Genomic DNA, 26,269 nt, shown 5'->3' with positions numbered 1-26,269 from the left:
CAAAAGATTTATTTTGCTTTGAAGACAGAAAAAATTGGGTGGTTTTTATTTCATTGTTCTATTGGTTCCCAGCCTGTACTTTCAATCACTTATCTAAATGCAAAAATAATCTGACAAAATCCCGTGTTAACATGGGCGGTGAAAATTTACTCTGTGACTAGGAGATGGTTTTCGGTTCAATGGAGGGCCTTTCTGAGATATCAAGATGAAGACAAAACAAGCCACACAGAAGGATTTTTCAGCAGTGTCAGTACAATAACACTTAGTTGTACTGATCAATAAAGCTAATGATACTTCTATCATTAATTTGAACAATGGATGAGTAAAAATGACTTATCCTCGAATGTGATGGAAACAGAATTCTTACTACTTGCTGAAAAAGCTACAAACATTGAAGCAGTAAAATGCTGAAAACACTACACTTAAAATTTATCTTGGACAATTCATCCTGTAGCGCAAACATTACTAAACAGACAAAAAGTAGTTTTCATGTGTTTTGAAATGCGGGATTCTTAAAATGTGCCTTACAGAAAACAGATGAAAGGTGAATTAAGCATTGTTCATTTTTAACCTTGGGCTGTTGGAACAATTATATATATATAAATATATATATATATATACTGTATATATATATATACTAGCAAAATACCCGTGCTTCGCAGCGGCGAAGTACTACTTTAAAATTTTTATTGAGAAGAAAAGTAAACCTTTTTAAACTGAAGGAAAATATACAATAATTATTTGTTAAGGATCTCTCCGGTTGTAATATGACCAAGCTGTGCGCTGAGCTTACTCTAGAGTATATGTGTCAAACTCAAGGCGAGATCATTTTATATATTATTGTTATTAATGGCCCGGAATTATGAAGCGCTGGTAACACAATAAACTACAGATCCCATAATGCAGTGCTTCAGCTGTCTTGCCGAACACTTCCCGCGTTAATCAAGTCTAGCTTATGATGCTGCAAATTATTGCAAACTAGCCCTCACGATGCCGAAGAGAAAAGTTGATTCTAAAAACAGAGCCTTTAAAAACCAATGGGAGGCTGAGTATATGTTTACTGACATTGCCGGTAAACCCGTGTGTCTCATTTGTGGAGCTAATGTGGCTGTAATTAAAGGTTTTAATCTAAGGCGGCACTATGAGACAAAACATCAGGATAACCTGAAAGACCTGAATGCAAAGCAGAAGAGTTAAAGAAGAATCTGACACTTCAGCAGACGTTTTTTACCCGTGCAAAATCACAAAGTGAAGCTGCTGTGAAAGCAAGTTTTATCGTGGCAGAGGAGAACGCCAGATCAGCCAGGCCATTTACCGAGGGAGAATTTCTGAAGAGCCGCATGATCAAGGTGTTTGACGTCTTATATCCAGACAAAAAGCAGATGCTGGCAAATGTAAGCCTGAGTAGAAATACGATTGCTGATCGAGTTTGTGAGATGGCCACTGATTTAAGAACACAGTTGAGTGAAAGAAGCAAAGACTTTATTGCATACTCTTTTGCTGTGGATGAAAGTACTGACATGATTGATACTGCACAGCTTGCCATCTTCATCCGTGGAGTGGACTCCAATTTGCGCGTTACAGAGGAAATAATGGACATTAAAACGATGCACGGAACAACAACTGGAAAAGACATTTTTGAAGATGTATGTCAAAGTATAACCAACATGAAACTGCCCTGGGACAAACTTATTGCACTTACAACTGATGGAGCACCATCTATGTGTAGTGAAAAAAGTGGACTAGTGGGAAGGATGCGAGTAAAGATGCAGGAGGAGAACTGTACTGGTGAGTTAATGGCATATCACTGCATGATACACCAGGAAGCACTATGTGGCAAAGTCCTGAAGATGGACAATGTAATGAGCACTGTAACACAAACCATTAACTTTATCCGAGCTAAAGGTTTAAATCACCAGCAATTTCAGTCCTTTATGCGGGAGATAGATTCAGAGTTTGCTGACATTCCTTATCATACAGTGGTGCGTTGGCTAAGTCGGGGAAAAGTTCTCAACAGAGTTTTTGAGATCAGCAACGAAATATGTCAGTTCATCACCAGTAAAAGAAAAGACTCCACCAATTTTAGGAATGAAAAGTGGAAATGCGAGTTGGCAATTCTGGCTGACATAACAGCTCATCTCAACGCCTTAAACCTCCAGCTCCAGGGACGTGACCGCATGATCACTGACATGTATGATGCAATGAAGGCATTTCAGGTAAAGCTGCTTTTATGGGAGACACTTGCCCCACTTTCCCTGTTGCCAAGTAATGTTGAACCAAGTCGGCACAACGGTGTTCCCAAATACGCACTTTGCTGATAAACTGAGCGCACTGCGCACTGAGTTCGCACGGCGCTTTGGTGTCTTTGAAGAACAAAAAAAGAATTTTGCCGTCGATGTGGAAACTGCACCTGTGCAGATTCAGATGGAGCTGATTGAGCTGCAGTGTAATGGCACACTGAAGGCAAAGTACGATACTGCAGGGCCCGCACAGTTTATTCACTCCATTCCCGCACAAATGCTCCAGCTCCGTCTACATGCGGCTCGAACCTTGTGCATGTTTGGTAGCACATATCTGTGTGAGAAGCTCTTCTCAGTCATGAAGACTAACAAAACAGCACACAGGAGTCGCCTCACTGATGAGCACCTGCAGTCCATCCTGAGAATCTCCACAACACAGAACCTCACACCAAACAGAAACAAACTTTTTGCCATAAAAAGATGCCAGGCGTCCAGCTCTGATAAAATGACATATGAGCAAAGACAACTGAATGATTTGATTTGTTATTGCTGAAAAGCACAAATTTTATTTATATCTCCAGGTTTTGTTATGCAGCACGTTCATATTTTGAATTTGTATAATTTTGACAGGATATATTTTTATGGAGGACAAAATCTTTTGGGATATTTAAAATTTAATTTTTTTTTTTATATAAAATGTTATAAGAGTAAAGAAATTTGAATGTTTATTCTTTTAACGTTTACTTTATTTCTAACTTGTATAATTTAGACAGGATATATTTTTATAGAGAGCAAAATATTATAAGTTATTTAAGGTTTCAGTTGATTTATTCCGGAATAATATTCCTATCTGGTTTTATTCTTATTTATGTTCAAAAAAGTAAAGTTTTAAAAGTTTAAAGTTTTAAAAGTTTAGTTTTAGTGTGTTCAATAAATGTTTATCCTGTTCAGCCCGCGACCTAAAGTGTGTTTTGGATTTTGGCCCCCTGTGCAATTGAGTTTGACACCCCTGCTCTTGAGCATGCAATGTACACTTGAAAAGCAACCTTGCCTCAAATCTCACAGCTTGGATTGCTGCTGTCATAATTGGTTTGAGTTTCATGGTTTGTTTCAATTACGTTAGAATTTGCTGGACTTTTGTTGAAGTGACATTCGGCATCTGTCAAGTGTTGTAAGCATACAACCAGCTTTATCGATAACTTCGCATCCAGCTTTTGAGAGTTTAATAGGCACTGGCAGTTCTCCAATTGTATAATTGTCCAGGAGAAATGGAATGTTGCCTCAAATCAATGGCAAACTTTTGTAGGGTCTGTCCCTGAGACTTATTAATTGCCATCGCGAAGCAGAGCCTTACTGGAAATTTGAGGCATCTGAATTGAAATGGGAGATCTGAGGGTATAACGGTGATGCGAGGAATACATTCAAAGTGTGGCGCTCTGCTGTTTTTTTGTGTAGCTGCCTCCACACAGCTTCTCCGCTGCTTTATAAACAAACGCCATATAAGGCCGTCGTTTCTCCTTGCTTCGCGGTTCTGTACTGTTTTATTGTTCGTTTATTACGATTGTTATAGTTCTTTTTATATAGCACGTTGTCAGTTCAGCACTCCGGTTGTAATATATGAAGCTGCGCAAGCTCACTCTTGGGAATGCAACGTATAGTTGTCCAGGAGAAAAGCAATCTTGCCTGAAATCAATGGCAACCTTTTGTAGGGTCTGTCCCTGAGACGTATTACTTGTCATCGCGAAGCAGAGCCTTACTGGAAATTGGAGGCATTTAAATTGAAATGGGAGATCAGAGGGTATAACGGGGATGTGAGGAATATATTGAGCGTGGAGAAACTCTAGAGACAGCGTGTGTATTAACTTGTGGATTTTTCTGTAAGTATTTGGCGGCAGCGTGACAAAGTTGCTTCCGCAAGACCACGTTAGCTGTGGAGCTCAGCTCGGAACATATTCTTTTCCTACCTTGTCAATTGTGTAATGCGTTTTTTGAACAGGTTTAATGCATGGAAGTGATCACTCATACTGCATTCAGTCAGTTCACGTGAGCTGCTCTCTTGTGTGATGTTGCGAATAAAGTATTCAACGAAGGCATGACAAACGGCAGCGGGAGTTCACAGTCAGTTCACGTGATTACGTGAGAGGCATGATGATTTGGCACGCAACTCTGCCCCCCACGGCCATCGAGCTAAAGTCCACTACAGTATATGGAGAAAAATAGGTTCCAGTTATGACCATTACGCGCAGAATTTCGAAATGAAACCTAACCAACTTTTTTAAGTAAGCTGTAAGGAATGAGCCTGCCAAATTTCAGCCTTCTTCCTACACGGGAAGTTGGAGAATTAGTGATGAGTGAGTGAATGAGTGAGTGAGTGAGTGAGTCAGTCAGTGAGGGCTTTGCCTTTTATTAGTATAGATATACATATATATATTAAACTTGTATCTCGCGAATAAAGTATTCGACGAAGCTATGACAAACGGCAGCGGGAATTCACAGTCAGTTCACGTGATTACGTGAGAGGCGTGATGTTATGACACGCAACTCCGCCCCCCATGGCCATCGAGCTAAAGTCCATTACAGTATATGGAGAAAAATAGGTTCCAGTTATGACCATTATGCGTAGAATTTCAAAATGAAACCTGCCCAACTTTTGTAAGTAAGCTGTAAGGAATGAGCCTGCCAAATTTCAGCCTTCTACCTACACGGGAAGTTGGAGAATTAGTGATGAGTGTGTGAGACAGTCAGTGCGGGCTTTGCCTTTTATTAGTATATATATATATAAGGTAGATACATTAGATTACATATATATATGGTGGTGTATGGCCGGCCGTTCATCCCGGCCAATACCCCCAAGACGCCAGGTGGAGCCCTCCCTGCAGTATGGAGGTTCCCCGAAGACCAGCAGGGCATCATGACCATTGGAGTTTTTATACACAGCCTTGCTGGATACCATGGGGGCCACTAGGAGACGCTGCAGGGAGGAACGGTGTTTATTTACCCTACGCCCCGGAAGTACGTTCGAGTCACATGGACAAGGACTTTTGATCTGACCCGGAAGTGATAGAAGATCACATGGACTGGCGATTGGAACACTTCCGGGTCAGGGACTATAAAAGGATTGTGGGAGTTCCTAGACGGCGAACTGAGCTGGGTGGAAGGGTGGCAACGCATCTGGGAGTTAGGATTGTTTATTGTGATTGTTTTGAGTAATTTAATGAGTATAGTGGAGTAGAGGGTGCTTTGTGAACTGTGCTGTATTATTAAAGTCAACTTGTGGACTTTTATCTGGTGTCTGGAGTCTTGGACAAGGGTTCAAGGGACCGATAGCACCCCCTATCTGTCATAATATATATACTAGCAAAATACCTATAGTGTGTTAAAGAAGTTATGAAAAAGAAAAGGAAACATTTTAAAAATAACATAACATGATTGAGTGTCATCAAGGATTTGTTTATCATTATTTCTTTTAATCAGGTTCGTATTTGGAGGATGTGTTGTGTTCAAGTTATATTCCGTGTTTGTCAAACATTGTAAAGATAACAAGTTTCATTCATCGAAGTGTTCACTACCCAAATCGGTCCTCGAGAATCTAAGATGTTTAACAGGTATTCCCGGTATTAAGTTGGGGATTTGCCTGCGAATATTTAGCGGCAGCGTGTCTATGAACTTAACTTAAACTTAAACTTTACACCGTGCTTTCCTATTGATATGTCTACAAAGGCTTGTTCAGATTCAGAGGGTTGTTCCTTTCTTACTGCATCAATAAAGAGCTTGTTTTCCTCTTTATCTGAGACATCACACACTGCATGCACGGGTTTACCTTTCCCAGTCCTGCAAACTATAGCGAAGTGGTTCAATTTACCACATTTTTTACACTGTCTTCCTTTAGCTGGACACTGACTTTTTCCACCGTGTGCTTTGTTTCCGCAGTACCTGCACTTATGAGTATGCTTGTATGCGTCACACGCTTCATATTTTTTTGCTGCCTTCTCAATTGTGTAATGCGTTTTTTGCTCAACACTTTTTGGAGCTCTTGCTTTTTGTGTGCGTACTGCATTCACAGTCAGTTCACATGAGCCGCTCTGAGTACATGCATCAAAGTTTCTCAGCTGTGGTTGTGCTATCTCGTGCCACCTTGCGATGTCCACGGCTTTATTTAATGTTAGCTCAGACCCGGCATTTAAAAGTTTCTTTCTCACTTTCGCTGAGTTTGTGCCAAACACTATTCTATCCCTGACCATCTCTTCTTTGTTTGCACTGTCTTCCTTTAGCTGGACATTGACTTTATCCACCGTGTGCTTTGTTTCCGCAGTACCTGCACTTATGAATATGTTTGTATGAGTCACTCGCTTCATATTCTTTTGCTGCCTTCTCAATTGTGTAATGTGTTTTTTGTTCAGTGCTCTTTGGAGCTTTTGCTTGTTACAATACAATACAATACAGTTTATTTTTGTATAGCCCAAAATCACACAGGAAGTGCCGCAATGGGCTTTAACAGGCCCTGCCTTTTGACAGCCTCCCAGCTTTGACTCTCTGAGAAGACAAGGAAAAACTCCTAATAAAAACCTTGTAGGGAAAAATGGAAGAAACCTCGGGAAAGGCAGCTCAAAGAGAGACCCCTTTCCAGGTAGGTTGGGCGTGCAGTGGGTGTCAAAAGTAGGGGGTCAATACAATACAATACAATACACAGAACAGAACAATTCCTTAATACAGCATAATAATAAAAATTTTAGAAGTACGGTTTAACAGTAGATGATATGACATAATTAGGTTTGGATATTTTTAGAGTCCTGGAGACCTCATCCATCTAGCTGCCTCCCCATTTGGCCATGCCACGGCTGAAACGTTGCTCCGATGAAAGGACCCCTCTTTCCCATGATTCCTGTGATCCTCCATCAAGGATGACTTTACCATAGGCAGTCAAACAACTTGGCAGGTGGGCCGTGGCACCAATTGCCACATTTGGGTACCGAGAAAAGAAACAGAATAGGTGAGGGTAAGTATTCAAATATAATTATCATGTTACTTATGTTTTAGTGCTAATGACTAACAACAGAGATGCAGTATGTCTGCGTATTGCGTTCACAGTCAGTTCACAGTTCACAGTCAGTTCACAGTTCACATGAGCTGCTCTGAGTACATGCGTCGAAGGTTTGCTATCTTGTGCGATCTTGCAATGTCCACGGCTTTATTTAATGTTAGCTCAGACCCAGCACTTAAAAGTTTCTCTTGCACTTTTGCTGAGTTTGTGCCAAACACTATTCTATCCCTGACCATCTCATCTTCGTTTGCATAAGCACAGTCCTTCACCAGAAATTTTAACTCCGTTATAAAGTGATCAAAAGTCTCGTTTATACCTTGCGTCTTCTCACTAAACTTGTATCTCGCAAAAATCGTATACATCTTAGGCATGACAAATGCCTCGTAGCGGCAGCGTGTCTATTGGATTGCTGGTGACAGACGGCCTTATATAGACAGGCACTCAATTACGTGGGGAGCGTGGGTAAGGGGGACACAATATAGACAGGCAGCCAACTACGTGGAAGGCGTGGTGATGGGTGACGCAACTCCTCCTCACACGGCGACCGAGCTGCAGGCTATGGCCGTATATATGTATGTAAGTAGGATTCAGTTATGACCATTACGCATAGAATTTCTAAATGAAACCTGCTTAACTTTTGTAACTAAGCTGTAAGGAATGAGCCTGCCCAATTTCAGCCTTCTACTTACACGGGAAGTTGGAGAATTAGTGATGAGTCAGTCAGTCAGTCAGTCAGTCAGTGAGGGCTTTGCCTTTTATTAGTATAGATCTACCGAGCATTTCTTGGTTGGAGATTTTCTGTATTCATCAGAGAACTCACTGCTGAAACACAGTGATCTTCTTGCTGATAGCCACTATCATCTTCCTGGTTTTGCTCATGTAGATGGCCATAGGGATCATGACTGACATTCACAGCTTGATAAGATACGATGTTCAGCATTTTCCACAAAATAGCTGATACCTTTCCAATCTGACACTTTAAGCTTGTCTCCGTATCTCCTTTTTGGCACATAATGCTGCCCAGGTAAGTAAACTTCTCCACCTCCTTCAGCTTTTGTGTTCCAAATGTGATTCTATTTATGGCACCTCCATCTGAGTCTCCTGTTATTCTGAGGTTAATTTTACTTGGTTCCTATTCAACATCTGCTGTTGTTGCCTAGAGTTGCCTCACATTTTCTTAGATCAAAGTGATATCGCTGGCAAGAATCAAGAATACGCAGGTGGTCACAATTGTTCCAGTGGATGCCCTTCCTATTATCATTATTGCTCATTGCATGCCATAGTCAAGGGCCACCAGAAAGGGAAGTGGCAACAGTATTCAGCCCTGATGAATAGAAGTGCTTATTTCAAAGAAGAAGGTGTTGCTGGACTCTGTATCTGTCTGCAGGTATACGTTCTTAAAGACGTTGGTATGCCATAGTAGAGCAGGATCTGCGAGAGTGACTCCCAGTGAAATTGATGGCCAGTGATGAGACACTGTTCTATGATATTCCAGAGGCTGAAGATTTGTTTGTGTGCATTGCCTCTCTATATGTGATACACTCCCTGAAGAAATACAAATAATCATGTATTTCACAAAATTGTACTGCAGTTTTTATTCATAATGTGGTAATGAATTAAAACTGATAATAGCATACCAAAATCATTGTTTTTTTCTACTTCTGTTAGTAATTACTTTAGCAAGAAAGTGGAATTTATTTATTTTCATTCACCTGAGAAATACACCTGCAAGTACTTCATGTTTCATATTTATTTATTTATGTATTTTTAACGACCTAGCAGCTAATTAACTTAAGAATCTAACACCTCATGCACCACCAAAGGAAAAATTGCAGTAACAAACATTGAAATGAGCTATTGTAATGTTACTTAAACAAGTATAAGTGAAGGGTAAACCTTTGTCTACTCTGATGAAAATTTAGTGTTGAGTTTTTTATTTAAGGTGTGCCTCCATTTCCTCGTGATTTGTACATGAACAGTGAAAAAGTAAAGTGCCACATTTTAGATGCTTGGAGTGCATGCAGTGACAGAATTGTTCACGATGGAGTTTATTACATGAGAGAAAAGAATAGTGGAAATGTTAAAGATTTTTTTTTTGTACCGTAAATAATTGAGAGGAAGAGAGATTACCAGGAGATTGGAAATCACTTGCGTGAGTCTGGGAGAAGTCACTGATTTTTGGGAGAGTCCTGAGTCTTCCGTGACACTTGCTGCATTGTGCAGCAACAACATTCAGTGCTTTCTTTTTTTATCTCATTTTCTTTCATCTTCTCCTGGCCATTTTCTCTCCATCACCTATCCCTTCAATTTATTTGCCTTTCCTACTCCTGTATCTAGTGATTTTGTGTGTTGTGTTCAGGTTTAAGGAGAAAAAAAAAATTGTGTGAAATGTAGGCCAAATCATTAAACAGGCCATGCCAGGCCATTTCAGCTGATCATTGTGATGGCCAGTCTGGGTCTGCTGTGTACAGTGTAAGAACACAAGAAATTTGACAAACAAGAGAAGACGATTCAGTCCATCAGATTTGCTTGTTTAACTAATAGCTAGGCAGTTCTAATATTTTATCCACAAATTTCTTATAATAACTGTATTGTATGCTACATGTCATTTTATACTTTTTGTTAAATTTGTAAATTGTCTGTCCCCCCGCGGCCCTGCCCACGTAGTAATGAAACAGGACAAACTTTAAAAATCAATTGTGGCCAACCAGAAGGTAGTTATGCCGCAATGTCAAACGTTGGCACTGTATCTGATTGTGTTCATCTCTGTTGGCATAGTGTCCCCCGCATGGGGAGAAAAGCATGTGGCCGTGATATCTGTGGTAATCAGCAGCTATCCTCTAAAATGCAAGTAGCCCTAATCTCTCTCTCAAAAACATCAAACGTTACTCCTTAACAATCTATATATGATAATGTCTGTTGAACAAACAGGTATCGCTAGCTAAGTGAAGGCAAGGCACGCTCCAACATGTGGCAAGAGGTAGACTGACTTGAATGGAGGCTGGCGTGTGAGTGAGGAGGGCCCTTCCCCCCTCTTCTCAGCACGCAGATGCTCTCTCGGATTCACACAAATAAATTGGTACCGCATGCAACCTATGATACTTAGTGCAATTAGAGAGGCCGCAAAATCAACAATCTAAATCCGTTAAGTAGTTCTCTTGTGAAAAGCGGACAGACATACGTTGGATTTTATATATTGTGGACCACCAGGCTGGCTCTGCTGCCATGGGACACAAGTTCAAGGCACACATGGTTTATTATTTTCTTTTTCCTCATGGGAAACAGGGGAAGGCAGAAGCACAATTCTCTTCCTCTCTTTCTCTTCTCTTCCACTCCTCCAGTCAAGCTTCGTCTTCTTAATCCCAACTCTGGCTCCCGAGTAGTGGCTGCTGGCTCCTTTTATACTGCACCCAGAAGTGCTCCAGGTGCTTGATGACCTAGTTTTTGGTAGCACTTCCAGGTGTGGCCAAAAGGGCACAGCAGATCCTACTGCAGCACCCCCTGGTGGCGCCTGTGGATCCCAGCAGGGCTACAGCAAACTCCAGCTCCCATGGAGCCCTGCGGGAGTCCAGGGGGGCTGCCATCTAATGTACCAGGGGAAGTAACTCTTTTGCCACGCTTGCTTCCCTTGTCCTCCCAGTGTGGAGGCGACATGATCAAATAAGGGCCCTGGCCACATGCTATAATATATATATTGTGGCAGACGACCAGGGACCTTGCCCCTCCGGGACACCTGGAGAAGGGAAGGACAGGGGCAATATCTTCCCTGGGGTGCAAGAGGGCAGCACCCCTGGATAACAGGACCCCTGAGCAACTCCGGAGCCTTGGCATACACCACTTCTGCCACCCCCGGAAGTGCTGCCAGAAGAGGAGCTGAACTCACATGCAGCACTTCCACCATACCCAATATTAATTAGGAAGCACCTGGGGCACTTCTGGGTGCAATATAAAGGGGGCTGCCTTACTCCACTCAGGGAGCCGGAGTCAGGTGGAAGAGGATGGAGCTTGTAAGAGAGGAGTGGAGGTGGCAGTAAAGGCAAGACGACTTGAGAGAAGTAAAAAGGACTGAGCTGCTGTGGCTGTGTTGTTGTGCAGAAAATAAACATGTGTGTTTGGACATCATGTGTCTCAGTGTCTGTCTGTGTCTGGCGCATCTTTCACTATATATATATATACCAGTGCTCAGCATAAATGAGTACAACCCCTTTAAAAAGTACAAATTTAATCAATAGCTCAATGAACAAAAGAACAATTTCCAAAATTTTCACAAGGCTGAGTTTTATTGAACACTTGTTTAACTCCATAACATGAAATTAAGGTTAATAATATAACTTAGATCACAAAATCTTCATTTTTACTTAAATCGGTTGAAGCAAAAATGAATACACCCCGCAACAAAAACTACTACATCTAGTATTTTGTATGACCACCGTGATTTTTAGGGACAGCACCAAGTCTTCTAGGCATGGAATTAACAAGTTGGCGACATATTGCAACATCTACCTTTTTCCATTCTTCAAGAATAACCTCTTTTAGAGCCTGGATGCTGGATGGAGAGTGATGCTCAACTTGTCGCTTCAGAATTCCCCACAGGTGTTCGATTGGGTTCAGATCAGGAGACATACTTGGCCATTCAATCACCTTCACCCTGTTCTTCTTCAGAAATGCAACAGTAGCTTTAGATGTGTGTTTTGGATCATTGTCGTGTTGGAAAAGTGCACGACGACCAAGTGCACGGAGTGATGGCAGCATCTTCTCCTTCAGTATAGAGCAGTACATTGTTGAGTTCATGATACCATCAATGAAATGCAGCTCCCCAACACCAGCAGCACTCATGCAGCGCCACATAAGGACACTGCCACCACCATGTTTCACTGTAGGCACCATGTATTTTTCTTTGAAATCCTCACCTTTACGACGCCATACAGTTTTGAAACCATTAGTTCCAAAAACAGTGATCTTTGTCTCATCACTCCAGAGTATAGAGTCCCAGTAGTCTTAATCTTTTTCAGCATGGGCCCTAGCAAATTCTAGGCGTGCTTTTTTGTGCATGGGCTTTAGGAGAGGCTTCCTTCGTGGACGATACCCATGCATGCCATTCCTCTGCAGTGTGCGCCGTATGGTGTCACGGGAAACGGTCACTCCAGTTTGGCTTTCTACTGCTTTAGCTAACTGCAGTGAACTTGCATGGTGATTTTCTTCAACCCTTCTCATCAGAAGACGCTCCTGTCCAGATGTTAAGTTCTGTGGACGGCCTGAACGTCTCTGAAAAATAGTTGCACTTCCATTTTTCTTAAATTTTTGGATCACTTTTGCACAGTATTTTGACTGATATGTAAAGCTTTGCTGAGCTTCTTGTAGCCCTCACCTTTTTTGTGTAAAGTAATGATTTCCTTTCTCAGATTTTTTGACATTTCTCTTCCATGTGGAGACATTGCTGACAGCATGAAATGGGAAGGGCTTTTCTTTGTTAAGTAATGCCCTTTTATAGTCACCTGTCTGCTGGACACCTCTTAAATGAATCATTAGACTCACCTGTGCTTGAATGCCTGTTAATTAGAATTTTGTAGTCTTAAGTGTGACTTTTCTCCTAAGACTATAATTGGGATGTACTCATTTTTGCAACATGGGCTTTAATGAATTTGTTAGGAAAATCACTTTTTTGTGTGTGCAAATTAACAAATCTTGTTGGCAATCAATGGTCCACATTTGTGGGAGTATTTTGTAGTACAGTATCTCATAGAAAATGTTGATACTGAAAGGAAACTAAAAGTTTTCTGACAAATGTAGTGGGGTGTACTCATTTATGCTGAGCACTATATATATATATATATATATATATATATATATATATATATATATATATATACAGTACAACAGCCCAAGGCTCATTGTACAAGTCACAATAGTCACATTATTATTAGCTTCATTTGCAGACCGAGAAAACAGCAAAGGGAAAGCATTTCCACTAATGATAAAAACATTCACGGGTCTGACATTACATATGCTTAAATGCAAAGGTTATGACCTGAAAATCAGATCAGCAAGACATAGTTAATACAAAGGGTTGCCTGTTTTGCAGGAATGCCTTAAATGACATAACTGAGAAACATTTTATACTGTATATCATGAAAAGAAGATGACAACAAGTGTGATTTAGCTTTTAAGTATTTGTTATGCAGTAAGCGAGAGAGTGCTATTCTGATCAAATACCTTTGTGAATGATGCTTAACAGATGGGCTGAGTACAGGAGAAGATGGCTAAAATGGGATTTCAAACAGTGCTTCAATTCCAGGTAATGGGCTTTCCAATATATCTGAAAAGAAGATGGACACTTAAACATACGGGCTAAAACAGACTCCTGAAGATGGTGTCTCAAGTGTATTCCTTGGCTAGGTGTATAAGACGTGATTAGAATGAATTCTTTAGTCTGACATTATTTGCTTGGGAATAGCAAAACTTCAGGACATAGACCTGGACTAACTAAAAACTAATTTGTGCACCTTTTGCACAATGTAGTATTTTCATTAATGTATCACATAAGGAACTCATAATGTAAGGGATAATGCTCCACTCTAGAGACAAATTAGACTATTAACACAATATTAATGTAGCCCAGGAAGAACACAAGATGGACTTTAAGTGACTTTTCATAGACAATCACAATCACATTTTCCTTTGTTACCCAACTGTAGTAAATGTTTTTCAGAACTGCAGAGAAAATGGTAAAAAGTATAGCAATGTGACTAAAAGTGAATAATATTTCATTTGGGTAGTTGCAAAAACTAAATTGCAACTGAAATATCATTGCCTTCTTCTAAGAATTTCATGTGTCACCCTATGGTTTTTGTCTTTTGTGCTGGTCCAGCCACCCTAAAGTTGAATCAGTCTTCGAAACCAGTCTTATAAATCTCCAGATCTGTCATTTCACATAAGCACTTAGTGGTTCTATAGCCGTTGTTCTCAAAGTGTGGTCTGTGAGCATGTGCCAGGTAGACCATGGGCTGACCTAGTTATTTGTCTTAAAATAACTTTCTTGCTGATAAAGCCACATGAAATGATGCTGAGACACCAAACATGGAATGCACAGACTGACCTTCTTACAGAGAACATCTTTTACTTCTGCAATACTTCTTCTTGCTCTAGTCCAAGATGGTTGTAGTGATTCCTTCCTATCTTTCTCTCTTTTGACATTTCTGCATCTAGGAGCCTGCCTTCCTTCCAGACTAGCCCTTCATTATGTAGAACTCTAATAATAATAATAATAATAATAATAATAATAATAATAATAATAATAATGTATTTTCTGCATGTCGAAGAGCTGTCAAATTGTTATCTGTGTGTTTCATTCTTATTTCGAAAGGCTAATGCTGTCACTCCTTGCAGCTATTAATATCAAAAGTTTAACAAATAATATGCAATGTAATTTAGAAAATTGGTTAAATATATGCTGACATGTCTAGCAATTTTAATAAAACATTTTATGAAAATCAGTTAAGAAATAATATATTAACAACCAATTTTAATATAAAAGCTCAGCAGGTCTCCATACATGAGGTTAGAAAAAGATCTGGACCACTACAATTTGACTGGTGCAGAGGCATTTTGCTGCTAATAGAAACATCAGTCAGTGTGGAATTTACGTGTGTGTGTGTATATATATATATATATATATATATATATATATATATATATATATATATATATATATATATGCAAGCCACTATTTTCTGGATTTTATGATGATAACCATACTATCTATAGCAAGAACATCTGTTGCTTCTATGTCAGTCTTTTTGAGATAGGAAAGGTGCTATATACTTTGTAAATGAAATGTATTATTATTATCATTACTATTATTACTTAGGACAAAAAAGCATATGTTCTGGATAGGTCAATTTTGGATTCTCTACAAAAAGTTAACTACCATATTGTGTAGAGTTAAAAGCAAAAACTACCAGTTAGTGTGAGAACTTTGAAATGTTTATTTTGGCTTTCATTTTTAGTTGTTGTTTCCCCTGTCTAATTAAGATTTTAATCAAGTTACAGTGTTGCCAATTCTGATTTAGTTCTGAAAACCATTACTGCTTATTAGCAAAACTGCCTCATGGCAAATAAAAGAGGATTCTAATATCAGTTTCATGCTGAGGCATTGGCTTGTGCACCTTTTCAAGTGACAGGCTTCTTACAGTATTGCTGCTTGCATTTACGGTTTGTATTTTTGGTTTTGTTTGTTTAGTTTAAGGTTCTTGGTCTTCAGTTAGAATATAGGTTTTTTAATTTTTTTAATCTTTCCATTAATTTTCTGACTTTGGCTCTTTCTTTCTGTCTCATGTTTTTAGTTATTTGGGTCAAAATGTTTCAATATTTGTTGTCTCATCAAAGTGACAAAGTGGGATATACGTGCAAAATTCTGTTGAAATTGGACCGATTGTATAAATTGTAATTGTATAAATTACACACACTCATACATTGAACTTTAAAAATTAGATTATTGCTAAATTTCTTGTCTATATTTTGTTATTTTTCTTAGTATTATTTCCTTGTTTGTTGTTATTTAATATGGTATTAATATATCTTTTACTAGACAGACAGATAATACTATAATTTCTGGTGTGATTAATCAGGGGATGTAAGGTTTATAAGCCTTGAATTTAATATATTTTTGCCTATCCCTGTGGGTGGCCCTCCATAAAATCCTTACAAACCCGGTTCTATCTACTCTCATATTGAAATTCTTGTCAGGGTAAACCTGAAAAGTTGTAATAATTGACTTGGGTGGTGACAGGCAGGACCAATTGTGCTGTTTGACAGCAGGATCTTTTTTGTATCCATTCATGCCTATGCCAAACAGGAGACCATTCCTGCCTAATATAACTAAGCCAATTTTAGACCTTTCAAGATTATGATCTTTGAACATAACACTTCTATGCACCTCCTACTTTGTTAAGCTCCTCCCACTCTGAGAAGGCTTATGTTATTCAATGATTTATTATTTTCTGAATTCAGAGTAGATCAAATGAGGTCAACAACTTTTACTTCATCAAGCTGTCAGCTTGAGAATTATTCAATATAATTCTCTCCTTTGTGCTGACTCCATCTGTTATAGATCCATTTCTTCCATCTCACCTCTATCCAGTTATAGGAAAAGTTTTCTCTTAAAAATCTTCTTTCATCAACTGCAAGTTCAGAACAGTGGAGGATATCTATATAACAAGCTCAGTGACAGATCAGGAAATCTTCTAGAATGCTTGGAAATGCCTTTATTGCTTTCTGGTTACTTTTGCCTCTTACATACACCAACTAAAAAAAGGTATACTGCAAATTTAATCTCAGACTACCTTATCCATATTTGGTGGAAACATTTTTGGATCCATCACACTAAGACCTGTTGTTAAATTTTGTGACCTAGGCCAGCAATCTCTTGGCTCTCCACCTTCACTCTAATGAATCTTTTACTTTAGACTCTGCATTTAAGAATGAGTCAGAGGCTATCACCAATAATTCCAAACAAATCAATAAATTGATCTTTGACATGAGCCTTATATCTCCTCCTAAGTCCTTTTCATCTTTAGATAAATTTGCCTCACATCGCAGAACAGCAGATTCTATGTCTAAATGGCCCTCAACTGTGGGAAAACAAAAAGGAATTGTAGGGTCCAAAAATAAGGTGGGGTCTCTGGATTTATTGGTATTCTGCTTGAACTCACATCAGCTTTTTGCAATTAAGTTTCTCCTACTCTCTTTAAATTGGCAAATGCCTTAATTACCTCACATCATTTAACACTAGAATTCCTGAAGCCTACAAAAAAACTCGTAATCCTGAGACACCTTAAATTCTTTCGCACCTCTCTTCATCAGTATCTTTTGTTTTGTAAAGGTGTTGATCAGCACAAGCAGCAAACAGCATGGGTGGAGTTTAGAGAGGCCATGGAGAACGACTTTCAGATGGCTTTGAGAAGATTCTGGTCCACTGTCCAGCGTCTCAGGAGGGGGAAGCAGTGCAGTGTCAACACGGTATATGGTGGGGATGTGCGCTGACTGCCCAACCAGTCTACATGTGTTTTGTGGACTTGGAAAAGGCGTTCGACCGTGTCTCTCGGGGATGCCTGTGGGGGGTGCTCTGGGAGTATGGGGTACCAGACCCCCTAATAAGAGCTGTTCTGTTCCTGTACAACCGGTGTCAGAGCTTGGTCCGCATTGCCGGCAGTAAGTCGAGCCGTTTCCAGTGAGAGTTGGACTCCGCCAGGGCTTTCCCTTGTCACCGATTCTGTTCATAACTTTTATGGACAGAATTTCTAGGCGCAGCCAGGGTGTTGAAGGGGTCCGGTTTGGTGGATTCAGGATTGGGTCATTGAAGATGATGTTGTCCTGTTTGCTTCATCAGGCCAGGATCTTCAGCTTTCTCTGGATCGGTTCACAGCTGAGTGTGAAGCGGATGGGATGAGAATCAGCACCTCCAAATCCGAGACCATGGTCCTCAGCCGGAAAAGTTCGGAGTGGCCTCTTAGGGTTGGGGGAGAGGTCCTGCCCCAAGTGGAGGAGTTCAAGTATCTTGGGGTCTTGTTCAAGAGTGAGGGAAGAATGGACCGTGAGGTCGACAGGCGGATCGGTGCGGCATCTGCAGTGATGCGGGCTCTGCATCGGTCTGTCGTGGTGAAAAAAGAGCTGAGCCAAAAGGCAAAGCTCTCAATTTACCAGTCGATCTACGTTCCTACCCCCACCTATGGTCATGAGCTATGGGTAGTGACCGAAAGAAGGAGATTGCGAATACAAGTGGCTGAAATGAGTTTCCTCCGCAGGGTGTCTGGGCTTTCCCTTAAAGATAGGGTGAGAAGCTCAGTCATCCAGGAGGTGCTCAGAGTAGAGCCGCTACTCCTCCGCATCGAGAGGAGTCAGATGAGGTGGCTCGGGCATCTGATCAGGATGCCTCCTGGACGCATCCTTAGTGAGGTGTTCCGTGCACATCCAACCGGGAGGAGGCCCCGGGGAACACCCAGGACACGCTGGAGGGACTATGTCTCCCGGCTGGCCTGGGAACGCCTTGGGATTCTCCCGGAAGAGCTGGAAGAAGTAGCTGGGGAGAGGGAAGTCTGGGCCTCTCTGCACAAGCTGCTGCCCCTGTGACCTGACCCCGGATAAGTGGAATAGGATGGATAGATGGATGGATGGATGCTCGCAGTGGGTTTGTTCTATGTAATCAAGGATTAGCTCACACACTTAATCAGTTTCCGTGCATGGAATTCATTTAGTCATGGCTTTGCTATATATGAATGAGCTACCAATTGATATCAGTGTGCAAATTCTAAGAAGACAATTTCATATATAGAGGGTTTTGTGTGATCGGCAAGATCCTTTATTGCTCCCGGGGGGAATATTGTACCTCAAAGATTTATTAGCACCTCATATTTGAAGTCAAACTAGGCGAAGTTGGGCTCTCACAAACACACAGACAGTATGCATTGCTTTGAGCTTTTTTGCAAGCGCCACTTTTTTTATATACTGTAGGTGATGCAGAAAATCAATCTAAAAGTGCAGTTTGCCAAGCAATTCGTAAAGTCTGTTGACTCTGAAATATTTCCTTTGGGTTTTCATAGTGTTTCCTGGACGCCTGCGTGTGCAGACAATAAAAGAAGCATTTCATGCCATTGCAGGTACACTGGCAAAAACACCCATAGTTCCATAAAGAATCTCACAATCAGCCTAATATTCTCATTACCCAGGTTTTCCAAATGTGATTGGGGTACATGGTACTGATCAGAGTGGAGTTTGATCAAACATTATTTGGAAAATGTACCTCTCCTCCTGATAAACAATCAGACGCAGTGTCTTCATCAAATATTTGACCTTCGTCAATATCCTGTTGGTCAGACACAAGTTCTAGGGATATGACATTCCCTGCAACTGACCCAACAAAAAAAAATTACCTCAGAAACAGGGCAATGGGCATTTTGCTGGAGAGCCAACTCTTCTTCAGGGGTTAGGTCTGGACCGCATGGACCTCCACCTGTTTTTTGCTTGTCTGTCTTCTTATTAGCTTTAAAATTAATGTTTTTTATATTATATATGATTCTCATGTCAACAGTTCTTTTAATAGTTATATACCAATATTTACCAGTTTGAAGTATATTCTTGTACATCACTTTAACCTGTTCCCATGTTCTCCTTGTGCTCACGTTTGATCTGGAATTATGACATATTAAATAATAATTAATGTGACACGTGGGAAATGAAACGCTGCATTCAGTAAGTACAATGTACACTACTTAGCATTTAATTTGTCGGCCAGTTTTTGCCAGCCACCTTTTTTGGTTTGGGCTGCTTTTGCAGTGTTACCCCTTGTGCATATTAAATCTTGAAATTCTTCATATCCTTCGAATAAAAGGTCCTGCTCCGCTTGTGTGAAAAAAAATGCGCCCGTTCTTTCGCCATTTTGTTACAGCCTATCAAAGACTTGCTGATCATGTTTTCTAGACTCAATATATATGGGCTTTTCAATCAGCGTGGGTACGCACATTCATCTCGGATGATTAGATCCAGCTAGACTAATCTACTACATGGCTGCGTTTGAAAAACTGACTTATCCCGGATGAGCTTCACCGGCATTAACTGATCCAAGATGAGGCATCTGATTTCAGATGAATCAAGCGACGTACAGAAAATACCCCCCAGGTGTTGCAGACTCAAATCTAATGTATATTTTTATTATAGTAATAATAATAATAGCAGCTCACTATTCAAAATGCGGAGCATCAGGACTTGAACCAGCAACCTTTTAGCAGTTCTTACCTTTGCACCATCCAAGCATACGCATTAACTTTCTGCTGATTGACATTTGAGCTTGGGTTTTAAACTCATTGACAGCAACATGTGAATTGAATGATTTTTTTTTTTAAATGCATGCATGCATGAAATGCATGTGTTCCAAATAACGATATACTATATTATTTACCCTATACAATTCCAGACACCTCACACACAGATAAGGAGCCTTGAGCTGGGAGAGCTTTTTACCTGAGTTGAGCTCCGTCAAGGGTGGGAGATGGGATAGCAGGCTTCTTGCTGCTTGTGCTGATCGACACATTTACAAAACAAAAGATGCGATGAGGATGGGCGTGAAGGAATTTAAGGTGGCCCGGGATTACAAGTTTTTTTGTAGGCTTCAGGGATTCTAGTGTTAAACCTATAATATTGGGCAGAGCTCCCCAAAACCCATTCCTGACGAATTCTCCAGGCTTCTTCCATTCCATTTCAGAATGAGGCCCAGGCTCCTTAACAAAGGTCTTAGACAGATCCAAAAATTAAGAAGCAGGCTTTCTGGTCCCTAAGCAACACGTTTTTATGTTCAAAATGAGTGTTCCACAAAGAAAGGAAAGAAAACTATGACTTGTATGTACCTACAGATGTCAAAATCACAATAGAATCTAGAGTGAGTCCACGGCTACAATATCAGGGGTCTCCTCCTTTCAAAGAACCATTTATAACACACAAGGCATATACAAAAATAAATCAATGAATTGGAAAAACAATTAATTGAACAAAACAATACTGGATAAATACAATACTGAGAAAATAGTAGTTTGAAAATTATAAATCATAAATGGAGCCCAGCAGTATCTGCCCATTAATTAATTGTTATACTATAATCAGTTGGCAATGGAGAAGAAGAAAATAAAACAAAGGCAGCAGCATCCCAAGAAAAAATAAATTACTTGAGGGTCCGTGATCAAATATAGTGAGAAATTCAAAGACAAAGTCAGAGAGAGTTACAGTCTTGGAGACTTGGCCAACTGGCCACCCACTTCCTTCTGGACACAGAGCAGTAAAGTGTATGCCGGATTGTCTAATCTGACAACATAATCTTTCCATCCATTGATTCTAATGTTCCCAATATCTTGGATGTCTTTGACATTAGCACCAAATGCCACAGCAGGATACTAAATGAGAAATAGAACAGAAAAGGGGTTAATAAGAGTTTACTATGATTGTAATGGTTGTTTCTTTTCAAATGACTAATAAAACAGAGATGCAAAATGCAAAGCTAATTAGCAGCTCTAGTCAGGGTATGACAGATTGAAGTTGTGAGTCATCACACTGGATTTAATAACTGAGGCTGAAGGGGCAGATGATCACACAGTAAGCAGTTTTCTGTCCATTTAAGGATTTATTTATTAGAAGGGGTATTTTGAAATCATCTCTAAGTTTAGATGGAAGCCATTGTAAAAACTTAAGAACTAGAATTATGTGTTCATACTTTATAGCTCTTGTAATGATTCTTGCAGCATCATTTTGAATGCACTTCAAAAAGCTTAATAAAGAAAATATTGAACAGCAAGTGAATCATGCATTACTATAGCCAATCCTTCTAAAAAGGATCCTTAGAAAAGATCCATTTTAATGAAAAAAAAAATTTTTGGATAGTTTTGTAACGTGTTTTAAAAGACATGCTGATATTAAAGATAACTGCTTGATTCAGTAAGACTAATATTTAGTCCAACTAAACACAGAATATTGTTGAGGTCTACATCATTCTCCTCATTAACTATCATTTTTGTTATGTATATTAAATCGGTATTGGCATATCTTTCTCTTTACGTGATATTGTTTCTTAAAATGTTTTGTATCCAGACATTCCTATGACAGTAAAATGCCTCTGTGTATTCTTACTGTCTAGCCACTATCAAGGTAAAGTGTTGTTTCCAGATTCATCACTCTTTGATCCCAATCCTTCCTCCTCCTTATTAGTTAGAGACTTAATATTTGTTCTACAAATTAATTTAAAATAAAAAGTGTACTACTATAGCTGGAAAATAGCAGACCACAGGGGAAAAAATAAAAAAATGGATCATGGGATGGTGAAAAAAGTGATATCCGAAGCATGTTTAGAAAGCCAGAAAAGTAATAAGAAAAAAAAAAAAAAACTCAATGAAAACAAGTTTAATAATGCAAAAACAAAAATCGCTGCCAAATAAATTGTAACGCTAATAATGTCTTTATTCCATAGGGTAGTCCCCTGATGGCCTTACTAATGACTCTTCCAGCAGCAAACCAAGCTTTTCCTAGATGGTTTTCCATCCAAGTACAGACTGGGCCCAAATATACAGAGCTTCCGATGGATTACCTGCAGGCTGGTATGGCTGCTGCTGGTATTATAAACAAACATAACAGAAATGACATAAGAATATGAAAAATAATAATGCTAAATAACAATTAACAAAAGTTAAACAGAAAATATACATAAACCCAGGCTGACACACTGCAGGAAGAAGTTCAACCACCCCCTCTATTATATTACACCTGTATATTCTTATTCAAAAATGGCACACATAGTTCGGGTTTAAAGTGAGCAGACGAGTGACCTTCCATTTTGAAATACTCTCAAACATTATGAAGGATAGCACTGCAGTGCTCTGGTACTACAGATAAACTGGTTTGTTTCTCTGTCTTTAGAAACAAATCTGTCTTTATGAGTACTCATTATGTAATTGTTTGTATTAGTATTTTACCTTAGAACTTGTCACTGTGATTTGGGACAGCATTCATTGATTAACACTATACAGAAATAAACTGAATTGAACTGAATCGGCGCAGTGTCCATTGCTGCTTCATGTCTCTTTCAGCCAGTGCTGAGAAGATAAATAAGTCCAGGAATGTTATGTTATGTTAGGATACATAACAATGAATGCTTATACAGTACATTTTTTATCCTAGTTTATACTTTTGTCAGCAGGCTTTACTGCAAACTTGCTGATGCAATAGTTTCAAACTTTTTGGGGTCATTCTAGTAACAAAACTTTACTTTAGTTTACTGTGAATATTGTATTTATGTAGCCATAAATTTTCAATGAATACTAATTTTTCTTTTTACATTTTTAAATGACATCTTTCTCTACTTTTCAAATTAATTGTCTTCTGTTGAATGCATTACATTTAAATGATAAATTGATTTAAAATGAAAAAAAAAAAAAATCATGCAAAATACCACTTCTGCTATTAGACTGCAGCATCTTTCTGTCGGATTAATGGCCATTTTCCAGGTTCATCAGGGTTGGCTGGTTGCCCTCCTCAAATGGGGTATTGGCATAGAAATTTTTACAGCTGGATGCACTTCTTAATGCCATCATCCTTTAGTTACCTTTTACAATATGCAGGAAAGATTGTGACCTTATTCTAACCCCAAGTCAAAGGTGTAATTAAGTACAGTATGTAAAATTTAATTTACAACAAAAATAGCAGATTAATTTAAAAATAATTCTAGTTGTGTTATGATTTATTGAGTACTTTTGTTCAAGGAGATTTTTAAAATGAAATGAAGAAAAAAATATTTTGCGACATTGAATATTCTGCTTTCGTTAGCAAATCTGTATTGAAAACATAACTTTGTCTAGTGACCTTTTAAGTTTCAAACTTTTACTAATGAGATTAGGAATCTGCAAACCTTTTACAGTCTGTACACACATTTCTGTCATCACTAACCCCTAAGGAAACAAAGGGTTTTTTGTAAAGCAGACTGAACAATGCCACAAGAACAATTACAAGATCAATTAAACAGAATGAAGACTTACCTGTAATGTTTACTAGAGCTTACCAAAACGTTTGCTAAAGAACTAAACATAAAATCCTTTATCAGATCAAGTTGACATGACTGACCTGCTTTATAGGTGAGTTGCTCTCAATTTGTTGTTTCCTTGGAATACAAAATCAGTGTGTCTGTGGGCATGTCCAAAGTAATTTGTTCCAATATTAGCAGACATACATTTTTAAGTTCAAGTTTAGGATTATTGTCATGTGTTCTGTGAAGTATTTTTTCTTAAGGATTCATTTGTTACTGTTATTGTTTCCACCCATCTAATAAGGATGCTGCATTTTGCCCTTACATTTTGGTTAACAATGCATTGGTTTACAGTATCAAATCATAACATTTTGAGAGTTGTACTCAACTAGACTTTCAGGCTGTTAATCAAGAAATCAATTTATGTCATACTGCACCACTTCTTAGAGACATGATTTCCAGCCAATTGTAAAGAGGTTGAGATAAGGATCAGCACTTCTAAGTCAGAGGTAATGGATATACGACAGAAGAAAGGTAAAATTAATAAGTATCTTGGGAACTTGCTCATGTGTGAGGGAAAAGGGAGCAGGAGATCTTAAGTGGATTGGAGCAGCATCCTCAACCATATGGACATTATACCAGTCAATCATTGTTAAGACAGTGCTGAGCTGAAAAGCAAAGCTCTTGGTTTACTGGTCAATCTACAGTATGTTCCTACCCTCGCTTATGGTCACAAGCTGTGGGTAGTGACTGAAAGAACCAGATCACGAATGCAAGCAACAGAAATGAGTCTGAGGGCACAGACCTGGAGATAAGGTGAGGACCGTAGACATTTGGGGGGAGCTTAAAGTAGAGTAGCGGCCTTTCAACATTGAAAGTAGCCAGTTGAGGTGGTTCAGGCATCTAATTAGGATGCCTCTTACATGCCCATCAGGGCAGGTGTTCCAGGCATATGCCAACTAAGAGGAGTCATCAGTGTAGAGCCAGGACATGCTGGAGAGGTTGGAACATCTCACTATCCCCCACAGGATCTAGAGAAGGTGGTGGCGGAAATAGATGCCTGGGTATCTTTGTTTAGACGGCTTCCCCCATGACTGGGGCCCAGGTAAGCAGCAAGAAATGGATAGATAGACTGATTAGAGGCACTATACAAAAAAAAGCAAAATTACAGTGAATGATCAAACTCGATTTCATGAATAGAATAAACTGAGACTTGATTCTGTCCTAGCATCATTGCATTGATTTTTAGATGGACCAAAATGAAACTAAAGAAGGTAATGTTTGGAGTGTCAGTGTGATATAAAAATAATGTGTAAAACAAGCCTGCCATGTCACTTAGCCTTACTATAACAGCCGTCATTATTATACAGGGTGGGCCATTTATATGGATACACCTTAATAAAATGGGAATGGTTGGTGATATTAACTTCCTGTTTGTGGCACATTAGTATATGTGAGGGGGAAAACTTTTCAAGATGGGTGGTGACCATGGTGGCCATTTTGAAGTCGCCCATTTTGGATCCAACTTTTGTTTTTTCAATAGGAAGAGGGTCATGTGACACATCAAACTTATTGGGAATTTCACAAGAAAAACAATGGTGTGCTTGGTTTTAACGTAACTTTATTCTTTCATAAATTATTTACAAGTTTCACTTTGTTTACAGCCATTGACATATCGCAGAGGTTAACACGTGAGGAGCGGATAGAAATTTTGTTGATGTCTGGTGAACGCAGTAACCGGGTCATTGCAGCAGATTTCAATGCAAGACACCCTACAAGACCACCCATCTCCCATGCTACAGTTAACTGCTTGCTAAGTTTCGTGAAACTGGTTCAGTGTTGGATTTGCCAAAATGTGGACGCATGAAAACTGTCATTAATGAAGAAACATCAGTGGCTGTCCTAGCTTCATTCAGCAAGAGCCCACAGCGTAGCACTCGCCGCATGTCACTGGAGAGTGGCATTAGTCAAACATCCCTTCGGCGGATATTAGCTAGGCTACTCACAAATGGCACCCTTACAAACTCCAGCTACTGCAACATCTCAACGAGGATGACCCAGTCTGGTGCACTGAATTTGCAGAATGGGCAAAACAAAAATTGGAACAGGACCCTCAGTTTACGCAGAAAATTTTGTTCAGTGATGAGGCAAACTTTTATGTGAATGGTGAAGTTAGCAAACAAAACCACCGCTATTGGTCTGACACTAACCCACATTGGATAGATCCCTCCAAGACTGTTGGAACAAAAAAAATGATGGTATGGTGTGGTATATGGGGTACAAAGATAGTGGGGCCATTCTTCATCAGTGGAAACCTCAAGGCCACTGGATATGTGAAATTGCTACATGATGATGTGTTTCCCTCTTTATGCACTGAAGCTGGCACATTCCCTGAGTTTTTCCAGCAAGATGGTGCACTACCACATTATGGGTGTC

General features: G+C 39.5%; 1 pseudogene; it reads left to right on the top strand.

Annotated features, from left to right (window-relative positions):
- The first annotated feature begins 990 nt into the window (after positions 1–990).
- Positions 991–24,927, top strand: LOC120524367 (annotated as a pseudogene).
- The last annotated feature ends 1,342 nt before the right edge of the window (positions 24,928–26,269 follow it).

Source organism: Polypterus senegalus, chromosome 2 (assembly GCF_016835505.1).
Source record: "Polypterus senegalus isolate Bchr_013 chromosome 2, ASM1683550v1, whole genome shotgun sequence".
Lineage (NCBI taxonomy): Eukaryota > Metazoa > Chordata > Cladistia > Polypteriformes > Polypteridae > Polypterus > Polypterus senegalus.
The sequence above is the reverse complement of the archived record's forward strand: the minus strand, read 5'-3'. Positions and strand labels throughout refer to the sequence as shown.